The sequence below is a fragment of the Triticum aestivum genome, chromosome 5B (genome assembly GCF_018294505.1).
Source record: "Triticum aestivum cultivar Chinese Spring chromosome 5B, IWGSC CS RefSeq v2.1, whole genome shotgun sequence".
NCBI lineage: Eukaryota > Viridiplantae > Streptophyta > Magnoliopsida > Poales > Poaceae > Triticum > Triticum aestivum.
In genome coordinates, this window is record NC_057807.1 from 552,902,193 (window position 1) to 552,909,779 (window position 7,587).

Genomic DNA, 7,587 nt, shown 5'->3' on the forward strand with positions numbered 1-7,587 from the left:
GGTTACAATTCCACTCGGCATACCGAGGCAAATTCAAAGCGTCGAGCCAGAAGAAGTTTTTTACCCCTCCTGTGGAGGGCTGGAAGGTGCAACAAATTCATCAAGGTCAATCCCGTCGGCGATCCGAGTGGCAGCTGCAAGGAAAGTTTCCATAAAGGATCTGAAGTCGTGCTTCTTGGTATTGGCCACCCGAAGGGCCGCCAGCTTCTCTTCTCGCGCATCTTTGCAGTGGACTCGGGCCAGACACAGAGCGACATCTGCACCACACCGAGCCGAGGACTTCTTCCACTCCTGCACTCGACCAGGGATCGTGTTCAAGCGGGCCATCAGCGACTCAAGGTCATTCTGAAGTGTCTCCTCAGGCCAGAGCGTCGAGTCGATGCGAGATGTGGCGGCCTTCAGCCTTGCGAGATAGTCCACGACAGCTGCAACACGAGACTCCAGTCGGAAAACTTCCATGGCAACTTCGTCGTTCACCGGAGAATTGACGGGGTCGAGGTTTGGCTCCAGCCGGCTAGTTTCTTCTTCAAAGTTTTGACAAAATTCTGCAAGGGTGGTCACTAAGTCAAGAGGATGGTCGAATGGAAAAATCACAATTGGAAATGTCTGCCAAGCATAGAGGTTTACCTTCAAGCATAAGAAACAGCTTCTTGGCAAGTCCACTCAGGAAGGCCTCCAGATCAGTTTTCTTCCCAGTCAATTTGCTGACTTGGTCGGTCAGTGCAGCTTTATCAGTTTTCAGTCGACTGACCTCCTTGTTGGCAATCCCAAGAGCAGCTTTCAGATTGGTATTGTCTTGTTCAAGCTTGGTGACTGAAGCTAACTTCTCGTCGGCAAGCTTGATCTTCTCAGCTAGCTCAAGGTCTTTCTTCTGCTGGGCCTCCCTTACCTTACCTACAAGTTACAGCAAGATCAGATTTTGAAACAAGCAAGGGGAAAAGCAGTCGTCAGGGTCTCACCAAACATACCTTCGGTCTCCTCCTTTGCCTTTGTCAGCTTCTCCTGAACTAGCTTCAAGCTCAGCTCGACTTGAGTATGCTTGTGTTCCAGCTCTGAGTAGCGAGCCACAAGATCACAAGAGTTCTGCGAAGAACCAATCGACTAAATGTCAAATATAATTCACTTCCGAGTGAAAAAGGGAAAAACACACGTTTCTAAGACTACAGCCGAATACAAACATTCGACCGTAGTCTCGGGGACTACACCCAGTGGGTGCACTCAGCGTGCCCCCACTAATCCTGTTGAAGACAAAGTCGACCAGTCGACCTCAAAAAAAAAGTGTGCGAGATGCATTCTCTAAGACTGTGATCAACTGCAAGCAGTCGACCACAGTCTCGGGGACTACACCCAGTGGGTGCACTCAGCGTGCCCCCACCGGTTTGTGAAATCCAGTCGACCAGTCGACTGACAGAAAGATTGACATTATAAAGCCTAAGGCCGACTGCCAGCAGTCGACCTTAGCCTTGGGGACGACACCCAGTGGGTGCACTCAGCGTGCCCCCACCGGTTTGTGAAATCCAGTCGACCAGTCGACTGACAGAAAGATTGACATCATAAAGCCTAAGGCCGACTGCCAGCAGTCGACCTTAGCCTTGGGGACTACACCCAGCGGGTGCACTCAGCGTGCCCCCGCTAACATGGAGTTTATTCGACACACCCAGTGGGTGATTACTATAAATTCCGGAAAAGAAAAGTTTTTGGTAGCATATCCAACAGAACAAACAGCGGTCGACTGACCTGGACATTGCTTTGGAGGGCAGAGCTGGCATCATAAGCTGCCTGGCTCGCGTCCCGGATGGTCTTCAGCTGCTCCATCATGAGTCCCGCCTGGCATATTGCCTCCTTCGCTGCGCCAGCTTGGTCCTCTGGGACGTGGTGCGTCGTAAAGAGGGAGGGCTGCTGAGCACTCGTCAGTGGATTTGCGAAGGACATCGTGTGTCGAGTGGTGTTCTCTTCTTCCACAGTCAGAATCTCAGGCGCCGTCACATCCTGAGGCACCTTACTGGCGGACGCTTTCCGACTCCTCCTGCGTGCCAGTGGTTCTTCATCCTCGTCGTCATCAGGGAGATTGATAACAGTATTGGGTGGAGCTGCGGAGAAGAATCAGGATCAGAGATCGCGAGTCAGTCGACTAAGAACGATGTTAAGAATACAGTACCTGGGTTCGAAGTTGCTGCATCCTCCATCTCGTGGTCATCAGCCCGGGCCGAGGATTCAGAAGTAGCAGCACTGCAACTCCAAAGGATCAGTCGACTAACTTCAGCGTCGACCAGAGATAAAGTTCACACAGAATAAGAAAATATGAGCAGCACGGTTACCCTGATATGGTAGGGATGGACACCTTCATCTTCGGCAAGAGCTTGATCGGCTTCGACGGGGCCGCCCTGGGCTGCTTCGGCGCCTTTTCAGTCGGCACCGGAGAGGTGGTCCGAGGGCGCTTGGTCGACTGAGTGGCGGTCGCAACCCCCTTACCACGTTCGGTCGAAGGGTCGTGGACAAGCTTCGACCGCCTTTCTGAGCGCGGTGGTACGACCTCCTCCTCCTCTTCTTCCTCGTCCTCGACGTCGTCTTCATCGCCGTCGTCATCATCATCGTCGTCGTCGTCCCCTGCAACGTCCGAGTCCCATTCCTCCTCGTCCTGGCTCTCGCCCCCACTCGCCTCACCCTCCTCAGTCGGAGTTTGTGCCCCATTGGGCATCGAATACAGCTCGGTGAGGGCCTAGCAGATATCACGACAATGATCAGTCGACCAGTCGGCAGAGTAAACAGAGATGAATGCGACAAGAATGCAGTGGAGAGCAGGGCAAGTGTACCTTATCTGGATCACTGTTGTGGTCGAGTGGAGGAATCCTTCTGGCTCCGCGTGGGTTGTCCTTGTTTCCAGTGACGGCTACCATCCATCTTTCCAGAGTGACATCGTCGACTGCTTCTGGATGGACTCTAGTCTCGTCTTTGGTCCCACAGTACAACCACATGCAGTGGCTCCGGAACTGGAGAGGCTGGATGCGACGCCTGAGGAAAACCTCCAGGAGGTCCATGCCCGTCACTCCCTCCCGAACCAACTGCACCACGCGCTCCATCAACATCTTCACGTCAGCTTTCTCCTCCGGAATCAGCTTCAGAGGGGAGGGCTTGTTCACTCGGTCCATGGTAAACGAAGGGAGTCCACTCGACTGCCCTGGCGTCGACTGGACCTGGCAGTAGGACCAAGTCGACTGCCAGCCTCTGACGGACTCGGGAAAGGTCATGGGCGGGAAGGTGCTCTTATTCCTCACCTGGATCCCCAGGCCCCCACACATTTGGACGACTCGGGTTCTCTCATCACCTGGGCTCGCCTTCTTCACGGTCTGGGAGCGACACGTGAATATATGTTTGAACAAACCCCAGTGCGGTCGACAGCCCAAGAAACCCTCACACATGGACACGAATGCAGCAAGATAGGCAATGGAGTTTGGGGTAAAGTGGTGAAGCTGCGCTCCAAAGAAATTCAAGAAGCCACGGAAGAAAATACTTGGCGGCAAGGAAAACCCACGATCAACATGAGTGGCCAAAAGCACACACTCACCCTCTTCTGGCTGTGGCTGCCACTCCTTCCCCGGCAACCTCGCAGCTCCGTGAGGGATCAAGCCCTCGTTGGCCATGTCGAGGAGGTCCTTCTCTGTGATGGTCGACTGGATCCAGTCTCCTTGGACCCAGCCCTTCGGCAGGCGGGATCTGGACGAGGACCCTCCGCGGCTGGTGGATCTCCCCTTCGCCTTCTCCGACGCCGACGCCTTCTTGGCGCGCTCCAGCGCCGCCGTCTTCTCCTTGGCCATGGTCGCCGAAGAGATGCGCGAAGGGAAGTGGTGCGGGGGCGAGAGCGAGCACGCTGAGCTGGGAAGAAGGAAGCAGAGAGAGAGGGAGAATGCTGGGGCGCAGCACAGAAATCCTCGCCGGGCGCATTTATAAGGTCCCTTCCGAGTGGCTGACATGTGGGCCCGGTCGATCTAATCATATCTGAGAGCAGTTATGCAGGCTGGATACGTGGCGAAAAAGGCGGCGCGGAGATCAAGGCGTCTATGCCCCGTCCCATCCGAACGCCGCGGTCCGCCCCGCTTCGCGCGCGCCCCCAAATTTCGCATCCCGCGGAATCCGCGAGCAACAAATCAGTCTGTCAGACGCGGTGTTTCCGGCGATCCGTCGCTCGGAGATCGTCGAAGCCCGAAAGATCACTCGACGCAAAAACAGAATGGATCGAGTCGACTGAAGGCAAATTGCTCCCTGTCAACGAAGAGATTCTTTGGTCCAGAACAGCGCACAACTAGAGCGCAAAGGTCAATCGGAAACGACATCAACTCCTTCTTCACTCGAAGCCTCAATCCATTCGGGGGCTAATGATGGGGTTATGTACCTAGGGTAGGGTCATGGACCTGTTCCAAGTAACTTACCCCAAGACATCCTTAGAGGAGGTCGCCTTCCAGTCGACCAACGAGGATTCACTCGACTGGCCTGAAGGACTCGACCACGAAGACTCACTCGACCACCAGGAGGTCAAGAGGCACTCTGCACTGCAACGGCCTGTAATCAAGTAGACTTTATGATAGTAAAGGCACTTTATGTGGGGCGTTACCAGTAACGCCCCAGACTTAACTCACCTTAAACCCTCTCCTGCGTGGGCTGGCTAGGGTCCTGGCGCACTCTATATAAGCCACCCTCCTCCACAGGCAGAGGGGTTCGGCACCTTGTAATTCATACATTCATAATCCACTCGACCGCCTCCGGGCTCCGAGACGTAGGGCTGTTACTCCTTCCGAGAAGGGCCTGAACTCGTACATCCTTTGTGCTTACAACCTCTCCATAGCTAGGACCTTGCCTCTCCATACCTACCCCCCACTCTACTGTCAGGCTTAGAACCACGACACCCGGCCCCTTCCTGCCTTGCTGGCCCTGCTGCAGTGCTGCTGCTCCGCTGCTCGCCGGCTTCCCGGCTCGCCCGCTCTGCTTCGGCAAGGGCTCCGGCCTCTCCTGGTTCCTGGTCTGCTGGATTGGTATGGTAACGGCTGCTGTTGAATGTTGATAAATTTTTTTGAACATTTTTGATCTGCTGCTGCCTGCTGTATTTGAATGTGAAACTGAATGTTGTTGCTACAACGCTACTGTTAATATCAATTTCATAGCCGGTTCTTTGTGAATGTTGTTGTTGGCCTGTTGCTACTGTTAAAGTGTTAATACCAACTGATGAACTGAATATCAATTTCATTTCATTTTATAGAATAAAAGATGAAGAGGTATTTTTCATCCGTGGCAGCAGCAGAAGTGTCTACACCCGGGGTTTTAGCCGGAGGAAATGAAGGGGCTGAGAGGAGTGAAGCAACTCCAGAAAATGAAACCAATGCAGAAATGGGACCACCGCCTTTGACTTCCAACAACCCGCCTTCAATCTCAACTCGAGAAAGTAATATTCCAGATTCTGCTCGTGGTCAACTGAGGGAATGTGATATTCAACCTGATCCTGGTCTTAGGAAACCTATTGAAAGCTTAGATCCGGACATTAGAGATGTCGCTAGAAGGATGTATGTAAATATGGGTCCATGCCAACCAACTGGGCATAAATTTAAAAAAGAAACTAGAGGAACATCTTTGAAAAAGAGATCCTTTCAAGCTAAATGGTTTGGGAAGCATTCCGATTGGTTGGAATATAGTGTTGCTAAGGAGGCGGCCTTTTGTTTCTATTGCTTTCTTTTTAAGCAACCTAGAGTAGAAAAGTATGGTATTGAGGCATTCACAACAGTAGGGTTTAAAAATTGGAAGGATGGACTTTGTATTATTGATACACATGTTGGTAAATATGATAGTGCTCACAATAGAGCTAGACAACAATATGTGGCATTCAAAAATCAAAGGCAATCCATGGTAAATGTGCTCGATCGTGGCACTAAAAAGAGTGAAGAAGAATATAGAGCTCGACTTGTCATTATTTTGGGTGTTATCAGATTTCTTCTATTACAAGCTCTTGCTTTTCGTGGTCATGATGAGAGATCGGGCTCAAAGAATAGGGGGAATTTTTTGGAGATGATGAGTTGGTACAGGGAGACGGATTCAAATGCTAAGACTTTGCTTGATAGTGCGGGCGGGAACCATTTGATGACTTCACATGGGATACAATTGCAACTGTGTCAAGCTTGTACAGAAGAGACCACCAAAGTAATTATTGATGACATTGGAGATAGAAATTTTTCTTTACTTGTTGATGAGTCCAGAGATGCATCAATAAAGATGCAAATGGCTATGGTTTTTCTCGTGACAAATATTTTTTTTGGGCCCGGGGCTTGCTTCAATCCTGGATCCGTCACTGGGTGTAAGAGTCCTCTGGAAGCAGAACTTATGGCCGCAAAGAAAGGTGTGGAGATGGCGCGTAGATATGCTGCTGGTCCGGTTGTCCTCCAAACGGACTGTTTAAACCTAATCAAGCTGATTAAGGAAACGAAGCCGGACAGATCTTGCTTGGGACACCTGATACAAGAGTTGAGAAAACTTAGGAGAGGGAGCTTACTATTATGAAAGTAGATAGAATTCAGAATAGGGCTGCAGATTTTCTAGCTAAATTTTCGCGCTCGGAGCATCAAACCGACTTTTTTTTAGACAACCTCGCATGCTTTATTCATTCTCCATAATGTTGAAAGTTACAAAATCAAGCTCTCCGGGCTGGCCCAACCACACATGACGGCCCAAACCCAGAGACAAAGCATATTTAGCGAGATTGTGAGCCTCGAAATTCGAGCTCCTAAACTGATGAACTACTTTACATGACATAAAAGAGTTAGCACGATGTATTATTTCATGCACTATAGCTCCATACTCAGACTACGAGCTCTTGTGAACATCCTCAACCACCCGCTTGCAGTCCGATGCAATCTGAATTTTGTTTTCATAAAGATCCTCTGCCAAAGCTTGCCCCTCCCTCACTGCAATCGCTTCCAGCGTACTTGCATCAGTGATGAACTTGATTTTTAAAGTTGAAGCTCCTAAGAACCTGCCATTGTGGTCACGGCACACCACCCCCACTGCACCACCATCTCTTTCATTAGACACCGCCGCATCCACGTTCATCTTTACATGATCACCCTGCGGTGCCAGCCAGCCAGTTGGTCTGCGACTAGCTTGTTTCTGTGTCCCCCCCTCTCCTTTCTCAAGAAGCTCCAGATCCCTAAGGTAGTGGATTATGAAAGAGTTGGTAGAGAACGGGCTGTCGTAAATCTCTTCGCGAATAGCTCTCCTTCTCGCTCGCCAAACAACCCAAAGACTCACAACCATCCGAGTGAATTCCTCCTGTGATAACAAGTCATGCATTGTGAAAATCCAGTTCTTTGCGTCAAGGGACAAGTTGTCAAGCATGATCTCCACTGTTTCTTCAGAGCAAAGAGACCAAACACTTCTAGCCATTACACAATCTATGAGTGCATGCTTCCAATCATCTTGCACCGAACAGAAGGCACACACACTTGTCGTCGCCATGTTCCGATGATGCAATACCCTCACTGTTGGGATTGTTTCGTGGAAAAGCCTCCACAAGAAAACTTTTAATTTGGATGGAACCTTAATGTGCCA